The sequence below is a fragment of the Coenobita brevimanus genome, chromosome 53 (genome assembly GCF_032717465.1).
Source record: "Coenobita brevimanus isolate Jiangsu-jjx chromosome 53, ASM3271746v2, whole genome shotgun sequence".
Lineage (NCBI taxonomy): Eukaryota > Metazoa > Arthropoda > Malacostraca > Decapoda > Coenobitidae > Coenobita > Coenobita brevimanus.
The window spans coordinates 44,114,124-44,129,723 of NC_137006.1; the positions used below are offsets into that span (position 1 = coordinate 44,114,124).

A 15,600-nucleotide genomic window follows, 5' to 3' on the forward strand; every position below is an offset into this window, starting at 1 on the left:
CAACCCATCAATCTGACTACACGACAACCACACTAACTACACCTGGCCACCACATTAATCTAACTACACCAGGCCACCACACTAATCTAACCACACCTGGCCACCACACTAATCTACCTACACCTGGCCATCATAATATACTAACTACACCTGGCCACCACACTAATCTAACCACACCTGGCCACCACATTAATCTAACTACACCTGGCCACCACACTAATCTACCTACACCTGGCCATCATAATATACTAACTACACCTGGCCACCACACTAATCTAACCACACCTGGCCACCACATTAATCTAACTACACCTGGCCACCACACTAATCTACCTACACCTGGCCATCATAATATACTAACTACACCTGGCCACCACACTAATCTACCCACACCTGGCCACCACACTAATCTACCCACACCTGGCCACCACACTAATCTAACCACACCTGGCCACCACACTAATCTAACCACACCTGGCCACCACACTAATCTAACCACACCTGGCCACCACACTAATCTAACCACACCTGGCCACCACACTAATCTAACTACACCTGGCCATCACACTAATCTAACCACACCTGGCCACCACACTAATCTAACCACACCTGGCCACCAACTGATAAGAACAGGGCGGGCGATGTTTGCCAGGTTCAAACAGAGGTATTCTCGTTACCTATTTCTACACATCTAATCCTGGAGTCCATAAGGGTGGCCAAGACAAAAACACCTTCAAGCCTCTGTACAGTGCTGGAGAGGGAAGCCTTCATGAGGTGGCACCCATATAACCACGTGACCCTGACGTCCAGTTATATAAAAGTACCTCAACTCCATCCCTATCCCCCCAAAAAGAAAATGGTAGACTGAAGAAGAACGCAAATAACCAGGCGACTCTGATGCCCAGTTATACGTATGTCCCTCAACTCACTCCCTAACCCCCAACAGGAGAATGGTTGACTTGAGAAGGGTAAATACAGCCTGCAGTTTACCTAGTTCACATTCCGATGAGCCAGGAGCCACAAAAAGCCTCAATATCACTACACATTTCCGTACTACACTCACCAGTACCGTACCAGTAAACAAATTCCTCCTTTAAGCTGACTCTGTGTACCAAAATATCACAAATTTTTTCACACAACTGCCACTGTAGATTGGAGGAAACTAGATACTAGATTTACAATTAAAGTGGAATTCAAAGGGTGATTCTTTTTAAGGAACTGTGGACTTAATGGTCAACACACACACACGCGCACACACACACACACACACACACACACAAAACAAGTCACAAAATTAAGGATATGTACGATAAATATGGTTTAAGACACGGGACAGTACGAGCTTGACTCATTCCTGTAAAGATACAATTAGGTAAGAACACACACACACACACACACACACACACACACACACACACACACACACACACACACACGGCATTAAAAACGGTGACCTGGCAAGAACTTTTTATATACAACTCCAAATCCCAGGGTATGAGACTAAGAATTTAAGCCCCTGGGGATTACAAAGATATCTGGTGTACCCACAAAATCCCTGTACAGCAGCTATGTTACAAAAGATACCTATAATTGAGAAAGAGTGGGGGGAACTGGTGGCGGCCTCTATTTGTACAGTCAAATAAAAAAAAATTATCGAGTCTCTTACTACACATATCATTCTGAAACATGGACGAGGCATTGTAATTTTTGGCGCACCCTGTGATTGTTGTACACATATTATCCTTGCCAACACTGGGTGGTAACCATATAACCAAACCATACGTGCTCCCTACGTGTCAACAAGTGGGTTGGTGGAGGGTTAGTGCCCCTCCCCGTAAAACAAATACCGTAACTCTTCAAATGGCCACCCCTTACGGGATTATGGCGTCTGGCAATAGGCAGATAGATAGAAATATTAGGACTCAGAGATCACACAAAAGTCCACATTGTTTTTTTTTTTGTTTTTTTTCTTGCACTAGGCTAGTACATTCATGTGTTCTCTACATAATTCACTCTTTCACACCCATCGTACCCCTGCTGTGCCATATATTTCTTTTTTTTACTGTACATTGGTGTGTTAAAGTACAGAAAAAATACCGGTAATCCTGAAGGAGGAGTGTGCTCTAGAAAAGTCACTCATTCTCACATCCATCGTACCCCAAGTGTAAGAAACTTTTCTGATTGACTAAATTAGGGATATGGCAACCCAAAACAGCCTTGTGTATATATCTCCTGTGGCAATGGATGGGATAGACTGTACCTGGGATTGACACTTGAAACAGGTACAACTAGGTGCCTTTGTTCAAACATGATGAAGATTCCTAACCCCTTTCAGATCAGTTGGTGACCAGGTGTAGACAGATTGGCGGCCTCATTTGACTGGTAACCAAGGACATTCATTCCTACCACATAACTACCTAGGCCTTTCTCTCCTTTAGAGGATGGTGAGTGAGAGACTAACTAGGAGACTGAATGTAAGGTGGAGGGAGGGGGGAGAGGGAGGATGAGATGGAGTGACAGAGTAGAGAGGGATATGAGAGGGGGGGAAGGGTGTAAGTTGGGAGGAGGACGGCAGGGGGCAGGGTGACATGGAGGCGATTTGTTTGTGACCAACCCTTACAGGATTAATGCGTCTGACTATAGATTGATACATACATAGATCTGTCATAAAAAAAGTTGTGATAATTAGTTCATACGACCTCCAATCCTCTCCCCAAAACTTGTGTCTCGATACCATACGGGAAACGCTTCTACAAGGTGAACCACTCAAAAAATGACCCCCAAATAACCCTGAGATATAATTCAGCCACGAACACTTGCAGGCAATGTACCCCAGGCCATGACAAACATACGTGTAACTGTCCCGGCGTTATATTGAACTCCCACACTGGACTGGCAGAGTTACAGAATGTTATGCTGTTGATACAGAGTTACTTCATAATTTTCTTCCTTAAAGTTACCGTACTTGTGATTCACGAGAGAGAGAGAGAGAGAGAGAGAGAGAGAGAGAGAGAGAGAGAAACCCAGCACTTTTTTAATTCCTCAATCATAAATCAAAAGCATGTGCCTTACTTAGTTTGCTTAACCATTTGAGCCTGAGGACATCTTTTTTTTCAGTTACTGCTATTTCCTAACGGCTGTATTCCAATCAAATAAATTTTTTGAACAGGCAGGGTTAGATAAAGCCTTGATAAACCTGTTCAGTGAGAGAGGTTGTTCAAAAGTTCAATATAATATTCAGGAATCCGCACGAACAGATGAAAGTGACTGGCATCCGGATTCCAGGAGTTAAAGTAGCGTTTGCCTGCACACATCATAGACTTTAAGTGAGACTGACTGGGCTAGAACACCTGTATTGACTAGCAGTGACTTGGCCTATTCCTGATTTGCACATATAGGACTAGATAACACATTACATACGTTTATGATTACCGGTACCAGGTATCTGAAACCATTGAAGAAAAAGTTTTGGCTAGTAAATGGTTGTAAACTCTTGTAAGATCTTGTTAGAAAAAAAAAATAATAAATTTGAAATAACAGAAGTAGAGTCTCTGTCTAGAGGAGTCTGTCCAAGCATCAAGAGATAGCTGATGCTTTTTTTTTTTTCTTTTTTCCCCCCCCCAACCTAGTTATTAAGGAAATAGTCAAAAGAGAATGGAAAGCCACATACCATCATCATCCTAACTCATTTCATGCCATTTCAAAGACTCTCCAATGACCTCAACATAACGAGAGAGCAAGAATAAAAAACAAAAGATGTCATTGTAGTGATGGGGTTAATATCAAGTCCCCATTCTGATATACAGCTACACAAGACCTTCCCTAAACTGAGTATAACTGTGTGATGAAAGCAAGACTGATACAAAAGATGTTACGATACACAAGAGGGTATTAACACACTCCAACAGATATCCACTATGCTATCCAAAACCTCTAAACAGCAGCATTCATGAACCATCACCATTCACTGCAAACAAACTGCCATTCCCAGAAACAAACCTGCACATCTAGTCTGACTATGGTGTGGACATGACAGTTCTTTGCATCAATATCAATTAAAAATGCAACTTACAATTTACTAAACCTACTACCAGTATGTTGTCTCTCACATCATAGCATACATACATACTCATTTCATTCAACTCATATTCATTCACAGACTCCTCTCATTTTCATACCACACAAAATCATTCAACATAATCCTGATAAAATGATGAGCTAGGACCACAACAACAACAACTCAGCCTTGCCTAGCCTAATTTCACCTCCAAACAATCACTCCGTTTCCCTTTCACTCTCACGCAGACACTAATTGCAGGAACAAGGCCATTTTACTGACAAATGGCCTGCTACATGGAAATACAATCAGTCTTCTATATGTTCTTTGTGCTCTCCATAATCTGGGTTAATTTAAAAAAGGAGTGGTGGAAAAAAAAAAATGAAGTAATTGGCTAATGCTGAAACTGTGCCTACAGACTTTATAAAAAAATAAATAAATAAATAAAAGGATGACTAACTATTTTGATATTTTCCTCTCAAAACTTTGGGTTAAAAGGAGTGCTAAAAATAAGGCACATTAACTGAGATAACAACGCTGAAATGGTGCTCTACCAATTTGTTAAAAAAAAAGAGGGGGTGGGGGAGGTTGAAGGAAAAAAGTGGGGAGAGAGAAAAAAAAAAAATATTGCAGTAATCAGGTCAGTGGAGGTGGCCTAACCATTTTACTATTTTCCTCTCCAGCCACTGCTATCGGGAGTGTCTTGGCATTGACACCACTGCCCCGGTGACCCCAATTCCATCAACATTGACACTGATGACTAAACACACATGGCTGTCAAAAATGCTAAGACATTGACATACTGACTCAAAAACACTATCATCCTCTTAGATAATGTGCCGGGGATCATCTGATAATAAAGCAAAAAAAAAAAAAAAAAACTGGAAGGTTGTGTGTGTGTGAGAGAGAGACAGACAGAGAGAGATGAGGAGGAAGAGGAGAGGAAAGCTGGAAGATAAACAGGTACCAGTATATTCTTAGGAGTAGCACACAGAGGCTATATACCTACAGTCCAGTGACCTTAACACAGTGATTCTGAAACTCAATGGCAAAGACAGACAATACTACACCTTGACATTCTTTCCACAGCACTTCTTCCTAACCACATCACTTTTACTCGAACTTGACCCAAAACTGCCATCTCCCCATTTGAAAGCTGTGATGTCAGAGCCGATTAATCCTAAAATATGATCTATTCTATCTATCTATTGCCAGACGCCTCAATCCCGTTTGGGGTGGCCACAAACAAATCGCCTCCAAGTCGCCCTGTCCCCCGCCATTTCACTACCCTGCTCCCAACTCACACCCCCCTCTCTCATATACCTCTCCACCCCATCCCTCCATCTCAAATATGATGCTAGTCCCAAAAAAGTGCAATGAATTTATGAAACTGATGGAGGGCCAAAGTATTGTCCTTTCCCTTCACACACTTGACATGAAATAACCTGGAAAAGGACAAAAATCTGGGCCAAGTTAGGGTGAAAAGAGTATAGTATCATATTCTAGTCTTAATCTCTCATAGCACCTCAGTGGCAGAATACGATAACACTGGCTCTGCATCTCTTCCACAGCACTTCTTCATAATCTAATGTTTATTCTTTTCCACAGCACTTCTTTGTGACTAGCATCATATCCTAGTGTTAATTCCCTTTCTACAGCACTTCTTTATGACTTGCATCATATTCTAGTGTTACTTCTCTTTCCACAGCATTTCTTTATGACTAGCATCATATTCTAGTGTTACTTCTCTTTCCACAGCACTTCTTCATGACTAGCACCATATTCTAGTGCTACTCATGCTACAGTTCAGCATTCCAGAGACAGGGTAATTTTAAGCCGAGTAAAAGTGGGCAGAGTATAGAACAGCCAGTCTTCACTTTAAATCCTGGATGTGTGCAGGGAAAATACCACTTTAAGTAATACAGCTTTAAGTGGGACATGTTTCTACTTTATGCATGAGAACTTACACTAAAGGCACTTAAAAAATGAATAAATAAAAATACTCATTCCTGACTTCAAGATGGTGAGTCATGGGCACCTATAAGTGAAGAACAGGTGACAGTTCAACTATCTATGTATCTATCTATCAGCCAGGTATCTATCTATCTATACCAGTACCTAGATGATTTGATCCCAGAAAGGGTGGCCACAGACAATTCATCTCTGTGCCATTCTGTCCTCTGCCATCAGGCTGCCTTTTCCCCAACTCACAACCCTTTCACACCAACCAAAGGGGTTAATTAAGGCTCTACCTAACACCTTCAGTATAACAATGATTACCTGCACTGAATAAAATCTAGAATAGCAAGGATGAAATATAAAACACAGGCCTGGACTGAAGGTGTTAAATGATGACTAACTGTAAATGTAAATTCTTCCCTTTCCAAATGGTTAAACGATCCTAGGTCATTAAGAGGACAAGTTAACCCATTATGGCCCATTTTTGTCTAACCTGACCAAGATCACTAACACCTTCCAGCTCAGTTGACGGCCAAGTGTTGACAACTGGAGGGCTGATTTGAATAACAACCAAGAAGACTCATTTCAACTTCACAACAAAGGCTTATCAAATTTCATGCAAGATAGTATCGTACCGGTATACGAGTAGGTATTAAAGTTGTAAGAGTGGCTTTGTTCTGTCTGACAAAATCAAACCAAGTACAGCTACCAAGCAGACTCATTCCTTCACCAGAACTTAAGCTCACTGAATTTCATGCAACCACAACTTGCTCTAGTACAACTTATGATATGGGAGTGACCCAATTCTGCCAAGGGATAATAAACTGACTGTAGGTAGAGAAGCAACATGAATCACCCCAAGTTGTTGGAATGGTACTGTGCATCCTGTCCCAGTCGGTTATCACAAGTGGATTAGTTTATCAGCAGTGGATTAACAGATGCTGGGGTTAACGCCCTGGGTGCAATGACAACTTGCCTCTATCTAACTTTAGCCAGACACCTTAATCCCAAAAGAGACGGCCACAAACAAACCACCTCCATGTCATCCTGTCCCTTGACATTTTGCTGCCCTCCCCCCAGCTTACACCCTCTCTCTCATATACCTCTCCACTTCATCCCTACATCCTTGATCTCCCTCCCCCTCCCTTCTCCTATCTTGATTCACCTTTATTTATTCCCAGGTATATAATTACCACTCAAACACCAACACAATATGGTGATGGTTTTGTTGCCACACTAGTTAACAAGGCCACTACAATGTGTGCTAAGGTTACAATGATATTTTTCCACCGTTGCCATGTGCTTCAGTAATTATTTAAAAATAATAATAATAATAATAATAATAAACAAAATGGGCTTGCTATCCTATTTAAGAATTAACACTTAAATATATGACCATGTGCCTCTGAGTGGACACCAACACTTCATCCATGTTTGAGAAGGTACTGTATATATGATCATTCGTCATACCAACATGACTTGGTAACTAGAATCAGGCCTATTAAGTCTATTCAGAAATACCGGACACACTGAAACATAAGAGATACTTGTAGCCTATATCAACCAAGTCCACTTTTATTGAGGGCACAGGTCTGATACATTGTTGGTCACTGAGACTCTCGTAAGGGACAGGTAAGAATACTGATGAAAAAACTGCAACTCGTGTACCAAGGGGTGAAGAGCACAGGAGGCAATGACACCAGCAACAGCAAGTTCTGATGTGTACCGGTACACAAAGAACTCATAGAAAGATAAACGTAGTACAGCCTAAGTAAATGCAACACAGCCTAAATAAGAGTTGTTTTGCTTAATTATAAGGCTTGATGAGCCCCTTGAACCAAGAACGGTGCACAAAGAACCTGCAATTGCACAATCAGATATGAGTTGTGCACAAACAGATAGGTTCATCAAAAAACAAGATGCTGTATATATGAATACCATACATTCTCTACCTCCAGATGCACAAGCCCAGAGGGGCTGGCCACAAACACTTATTATACAGACTATTACAGTATATAGTACAATAATAAAATATATGAACTTCCATAAGCCAGAGGGAACATGCACCCACTAGGTTACAGCCTCTGTACCTGCAACTTGTTAAGTGCACACAGAGAACAACAGCTCACCATGGAAATCACAGTAAATAAGTGTTGCAAAAAATAAATAAATAAATAAATAATAATAATATATAAATAAATACCATACCATCATATGAGCTTCCACAGAACAAGCAGCGGAATGTATGAGAATACAGTGACTGAACACACAAGTCATGAGATGTGCATGAAGCAAAACCACCGCACAAAGGAAAAATACAGGACTGCAAAACTACTGAGTGTGCACCATAAAGGGTTTCCCACAATCAGGGAATGGCACATAAAAGGTATGGCAACCGTCTACAGCACACCATGTTTATGTATGCAAGGAGTGTTCAAGGCCCACGATGCTGACTTAGGTTATATCCATCAACAGAACACCAGTACCACAATATCAATAAGAATGACAAGCCATGTGGAGAGAATGGAGAATGAAAGACTGACTAAGAGGGTGTATGTAGGTGAGGTGAAGGGAGGGAGAGGGAGGGGTAGACCGAGGATGAGGTGGAGGGATGGAGTTGAGAGGTATATGAGGGAGGGGGGGGGTGAGTTGGGGGGAGGGGAGTCAAATGGTGGGTGACAGAGTGACTTGGAGGCGTTTTGTCTGCAGCCACCCTTTGCGGGACTGGGGTGTCGGGCTATAGATAGATAGATAGATAGATGACAAGCCACAGCAGACAACCACACCACTGCTGCGACAGGGAAGCCACTGCAGAGAGTAAAAGACAGAATGTGATATGTGGCATCTACCCGTACCATTATCGTATTACCTATAGCCTACCGTGTACCATATAGCCCATGATCTATTAACATCCTGATAACTGTAAGGTGAGAAAGATGAAATTAGCGTCTCCAAAGAATAATCAACAAATCAGGCAGGCCTACCAGTACCAACACGGAGGGCACAGAGGGAGCCTATAAATGAAGTCTAGCAGAAAAAATTAATAAAAGGAAAACATATACTCAAGGCATGCCATCTACTGGTGGTGTGCAGCTGGTACTCATATAAGATTGTTTCAATAAGTTGTTGATGACGTAACACCTTTTCTCCTCTTAATGTTGTCTGTGATTCAGCATAAAAGTTCTTGCAAACCAGAAAATAAATAAGTGCTGGGTGGTAACCATATAACCAACTCATATGTGTTCTTCCCTGCGTCAGCAAGTGGGTTGGCGGAGGGTTAGTGCCCCTTCCCGTAAAACAACTAACTCAAAGACAAACGGCCACCCCTTATGGGATTTTGGTGTCTGGCTACAGATTGATAGCCAGGAAACCATTTACAGACAGACAGACAGACAAACAAAAATTTAAATGATTGCTAAAATGTACCCATGACTCTGGTGCTCTTATAAGCTTAATATCAATCAGTATAAATATTAAACACAATAAACAGGCACCATCCATCCATCATCCAATCCTACGTTGCCCCACGAGGAGCGTAGGAGCCCGGGGCTAGGCAAGTTGGTCCTGACATTTAAGACAAGAGTGACCAGCCTCACGTACCACAAATTACGATTCCCTTACTCCTTCAGTCTGGTAATGAACCGTACAGTATCTTTCATTCTGTTCTTGACATACAGTATCTAAAACCAGCCCAGGAGAATTTTTTTTTTTAAACTGGGTGGGGGGGGGGGGGGACAGCCTTCATTAACCTATTCAATGTGAGGGATCTTTCAAAACTGTCTGGAAGTAGGGGGATATCAACTGAAAAAATACATCACTGTACTGAATATGTTTATAAAAACTGCTTCATCTAACCAACACCATGCTACACGAATCAAAGAATATCAGGCGAATACAGAGCTTGGCTTATCTAAGATGTGTCAAACCGGAAACGTATTGCACACTCATAAAACCGACACCAGTACAGCTCATAAAGGGCTTAAGGCCATAGCTACACCTGCAGTTACTTATCAGATAAATATTATGTAACTGAATTAAGACCAGAATTTACAGTGATGTTTATGTAGGCTATCAGTATTTAAGTTTTACCTATTCACAGATACGATATATTTACTGGCTATATCTGAATTTGGAATGGAACTTCTATTGATTTTGATATAGCCTACACTGATCTATTTATATCCACTGACCAATTCCACAGACCATCCAGGGTGGGGTGTTGGTGAGAGATACCTTCATGTGGTGACACTGAGTTAACTGGGTTGTGGAGCTGCCTGGTTATACAAGTATCCCTCATCTCTCTTCCTACTCCCTAAGAGGAGAATGGTGAACTGCAGGAGGAGGGTAGCTTAAGCCTGCAGTCCAGTGGGTTCACATTTCACATGAACTTAGAACTAACTACCATTACTGTACTACTACCAGTACTATTACCACCAAACAGGTAGTTGTACTATCAGTCTACCTGCTATCACCCATTAGCAGGGCCCACAAACAAAAATTATCAAATGTATGCTGTCTATCTATCTATCTATAGTACAGTACCCAACCCTCACTCAAAACAAGATTCTGGAGATCAGGAGGCTCCATAGCACTTTCCTTAGCGATTTGTTTTCCATACAACACATTACTTCCCACTTTCATGATATTTAGTTACCATACAGCATTTTAATATCAATACAGCTTACCGTATATACCGGCATAGGCCTATAACATACGGTACATGAGAATATTAACATGCCATAAGGTGAAAATAAGCTGATATGAAAGGGTTGTCAGGGAGCTTCATTTACCAAGTGCACAGGCCTTGGAAGACTGAAGCGTGGAAACAGTGCGATACAGTACGGTACTTGAAGTGAAATAACTATGGCAAGTCGGACATCCTTTTCGTTTGTGGCTAGCCTAACGTGTAACCGTTTAAAAGGCCCTAAAATCTGAACCTCACAGCAACATCTGCATAGTAATAAATCACAACCAACTGCTAGAGAATAAAAGGTGCAAATACAATAGCTATCATATTCATAACAACATGAAACAGCTTTAAATGATAACTATACTGTACTGCCTTATAAAATCTTGAGTCATTTGTGTTTTTACTCATTACGACAACAACTTCCGACACGACACAATACCCTTCCTTGTGCTATAAGTGGCAGCTACAGTACTGCACCACATACTCTTCTACACACACCTTCCCTCTTGCCATTGATTTACCTCTCCTCCTCTTCCCGACCACTTGACTCACACACAACACCTGTGCCATATACAACAGAACCTCTATACCAGATCAATTGGCGGGAAGCCCAATCCAATAAAGCCATCAATTGGTTGCCAGTACTGTATATCCAATTCCACTCTCCTCCTTCCAATCACCTGACTCACACACAACACCTGAGTCATATACCATACTGTACAATAAAACCACACTATACCAGATCAATTGAGGGGAAGCCCAAACCAATAAAGCCATCAATCTGTTACCAGGATACCCAATACCTTCCAGAGAGAGGATTTCACACACATGTACAGTATTTAAAATGAAAACTATACCCATTTTACATTAACCTGGCCCACAATTTTTCCCTTTTGCAGTTCACTTCACATAGCTGACATTACACTTCATGAAGCCAGTGTATTATGGAATCACTGCGCCCCATTGAACGGACAATGTTATAGCCAATGGAAGTCTGGTGGTTACTTAGTATCCATTATATAAATCTGATATCCGGTCTATTGTGATACATTAAGTCGAGGCTTTACTGTATACTTAACGGTAAACTGTTACGCCACACTACAACACACTCTTGCAATGCGTGTTTACAAAGCATTAATTTTTCGACAGCTGGCACGCAAAACTTCAAAAATGCCACCCTTACCCTCTAAATTCTCATCACTCCATACTGTACTGCATGAGACGACGACAAATCCACCAAAACACCACTAACCACTTGGATGAGGCGATGAATTTACCTGCCTAAAACCCTTAATAATATTGGTATTTTTTGGTTTCTCTGGTGACACGATGTACTGAATGATGAAAAAACTATAAATTGGTAGCCATGTATTACCCTGCTCATGTTCTGAATGATGAAGAAATATATGGATAGCCACATTCTTCTCTGGTTATGGGATGTAGTGAATGATGAAAAATATATACTGATAGCTATGTAGTACCCTTGTTATAGAATGTACTGAATGATGAAAACATATAGTCAGCCGCGTACTGATGAGGTGATGCTCGATGTACGGTACCCGGTAAGTACTTTCCCATATTTCTGAGCTGAACACATCAAATTTACACCAAACATTATCCTGCACCAATATGTTACTCTCTATGTACCGTACTGGACTAAGGCTGCTTTGCTTCAGGTTCCTGCACCTCATAAGTGGTAAACTGAGACTGGCTGTTACCATTATGCTGATTTATGATGTGAAGTGTAAAATCTATTCCTCTATCTATTGCCAGACACCATATCATGCCACACAGTATTTCAGAGTTAAATTCTCATAGTCATCCAGTTGTTTTGGCTGGAGTAGTCTATCAATGTAGGCCAACTGTATATGGTACTGCACAACCATCCATTTCATATATAATGCATTAAACTTTAAATCAGTCAACAATACTGAAATACAGTACCAGTATCTCTCTTATCCAATCTTTTTTTCTTGTCTCACCAGAAGTCGGGGGTTTGGCTACTCCATCCCAATATTTAAGGTGAGGGTGACCTGCCTCACCTGCTCCTGAGTGGCATTATGTAAGCAATAAATTCCAACCAACCCATGAATGTACAACCTTTTAGGCCTCATCAAAGTGAAGAGTCTCATCCCACTAAACCACCAGGTGTCATTTAACTATAATGTTACCACCCAACATGGTACAGAGGTGTCAAAGGTTTCCTGGGTTGACGGAAATCATCTAGCTTGTCATTCAGTGTTGAGTTACCTGAGGGCAGCACTATATTAAGTGAGTAAATGGTGGGTGCTCCCATCTACCATAACACCAATAATGATATAAATTACCATATAATGTACATTTGGTCAGCTGACATGTTTTGAAGTGTCAGCTGATGTGTGTGTGTGTGTGTGTTTTAGCTGCATATATATATATATATATATATATATATTCTGCTGGCATAAAGGATATACGTAAATGTTTTCTGGTAGCACAAAGGATAGAAGGACAGTATAATGACAGGGAGGAATGAAGGAAGAAAAGAGAGATGAAGAAGGGTTTATTGACTGACTAGCCTAGGCCTAAATGAATGATGGTACAGTAGCAGGAGAAAAGAGAAATATTAGCTGCATGTACCAACGTAAATTACCGAAAAACAATAAGCTGTAGAAATAAACAAATACCGTAATTATAATATAAAAAAAAGATGTACAATAATAAAGCCATATCCAAAATTACGAAGTCTTGAAAATATAAAACTAATATATTCATTGTGGCAACATAATTATAATAAAAAAAAAAAAGTTATATGAATTTGCATCATGAAAAAAATACCATAATATACATAGTAACAAAAATACATACGATAATTAAAGTTATGTTACCAAATATCTAACAAAATCACAAAACCACATTAACAAAATACGGTGCGAATAAAATATATATATATATATATATATCAAATTCAATTAACAATCCATCAAATTTTACACACTAGTGCTCACATGACACTATAAACAATACGATTTACAAAGCTTTATATCCATTAAAAAAATATTAAGTAACAAATGATAAATGACAAAAAATTCAATAAAAATAATTACAATTCAAGTGACGCACCCACACACGTCTCTACCATTAACACCAAAACATCTACCAAAATACTATACAAAACACTAGAATACAATTTTTAAATATCCAATTAAAAATGCAAATAAAGTGCCCCAAAAAATTTAAATTAGGCGGAAAGAATGCGAAATATATTTTTGGCAATGGGCAACTGCACAAAGAATGTCTGCTGCTCTTGGCCAAAATACACAAACCCAGGTAAAATCCGGGATGGCATGGATTAAACGAGATTAATGAGGCTGCGTCTACATAAATGGGGGTACTAATAATTTTCTTACCTTTGTCTGAATAGTATGACAGTTCTTGGCCGTTGGAATTGGCTGGAAATACTTGTGCAGCTAAATATGTGGCTCTCCCAGGGGCCGCAGCCTCCACACAGCCTACAACACTCACGACTGAACATATAATACCCTGATCAGGCAGAGTTTTCAGGCACAAAGTGAGATTAGGATAAGGTATCACGACAAATGCCAGAGCAATGGAGAGCACACCCGCCACCTCACACGTCACAACAAAGACTGAAGGTGGATCATCTGGCACCTCCTCTTCGATCCCCAGCTCCAAGGCCACCAAGACTACTATTCCAGAGCCACGGACGTATCTAACATCTGACTTGAGACATATTTCACAATACTATTTATTTCCTCGTATATTACCGTTACGTCAAATCATATCGAAGCTCTAAGAGTAAGAAGGGAGCTGTAGCAATGGTAATAATATTTGAATTTCTAAAAGGAACATCCTTTAGACTGAGTGACCTCCAGGCCGCCACCATCAACATCTATGGGTCGCGATTATCCCCAAACACGACAGTAGGGGTATGATTGTTGGTAGAAATGCTGTTATTTTTCACGCACGGAAGGGTTTTGCTGCTGTTTTTACATATACAGGACGTGACATCTACATTTCAGGGCCATGTCTGGATATCTGAGGAACTTGATTATTGATTCAAGCCCTGCAAGGAGTTCAGTAGCATCGCATGTTTAGTTTGCAAAAAGATTTTTGTTGGTTAGAAATCCATGTTTTCGCAAAGACCTCTCAGTAGTAATTCCTTCAATCCAATGCCATATTTTTCATTAATTCTCCTAGCCTCAGACGATTATATTCAGCTCAGAGGCGACCTCAAAATGAATTTTGATGAAAAATATTCGTTTAAAATATAGCCAATCTACCTGTCATCCAAACGTTTATTTTCCTATCAAGAACGTAGGGGCACCGGGCTAGGCTAGGTACAGTCCACACATAAGAGGCAACGTAGGCAGGTGACCAGTCGCTCATCCTTGCGAGGCATAATGAGCGCTACGAATAACTTCCCGTAAATGTAAACTCTTTTGGCCACATTCAAATGGAATACGAGTCTTTCTTGGTAAAGCTTTGTAGTTTATGGCTGTGGCGTTTGTTCAAGAGTGCATGCGTGAAAATAAACCGCTTAGAAAAAGGTGATAGGGAGCTTCCTTAACTAAGAGAATAAGGGCTCTAGTTATTAAAGCTTTGTAATCAATGACAATGGCTGTGGTGTTTGCTGGGATGTGCATGCCGGAAAAGAATCGCTTAGGAAAAGGTGTCAGAGAGCTTCCTTAAATGGCAAAGATTACAGGCTTTAGTAAAAACTTGTAATTAATGGCTGTGGAGATTGCTGAGTAATACATGCAGGGTTGCCTCATCTGGGTGACTCAACCTTGTTCATTTACGCAGGCTAATCCCAGCACAATAAATACTGATCACTATCTTGATCTGGATATTTTCTGTCTGGGATGTATTTCCTGGATATATTATCAAAATCTTA

The 15,600-nt window shown here is 40.6% G+C and overlaps 1 protein-coding gene across 1 annotated transcript in view; it reads right to left on the reverse strand.

The window, feature by feature from the left end:
• LOC145400827 (uncharacterized) overlaps positions 1–14,398 on the reverse strand; it is a 63,640-nt gene extending 49,242 nt beyond the window's left edge. Inside the window, exon 1 of the mRNA XM_080273263.1 lies at positions 14,093–14,398. The gene's annotated coding sequence lies outside the window, so the exon portion shown is untranslated. The remainder of the gene's footprint in view (positions 1–14,092) is intronic.
• Positions 14,399–15,600: the final 1,202 nt, after the last annotated feature.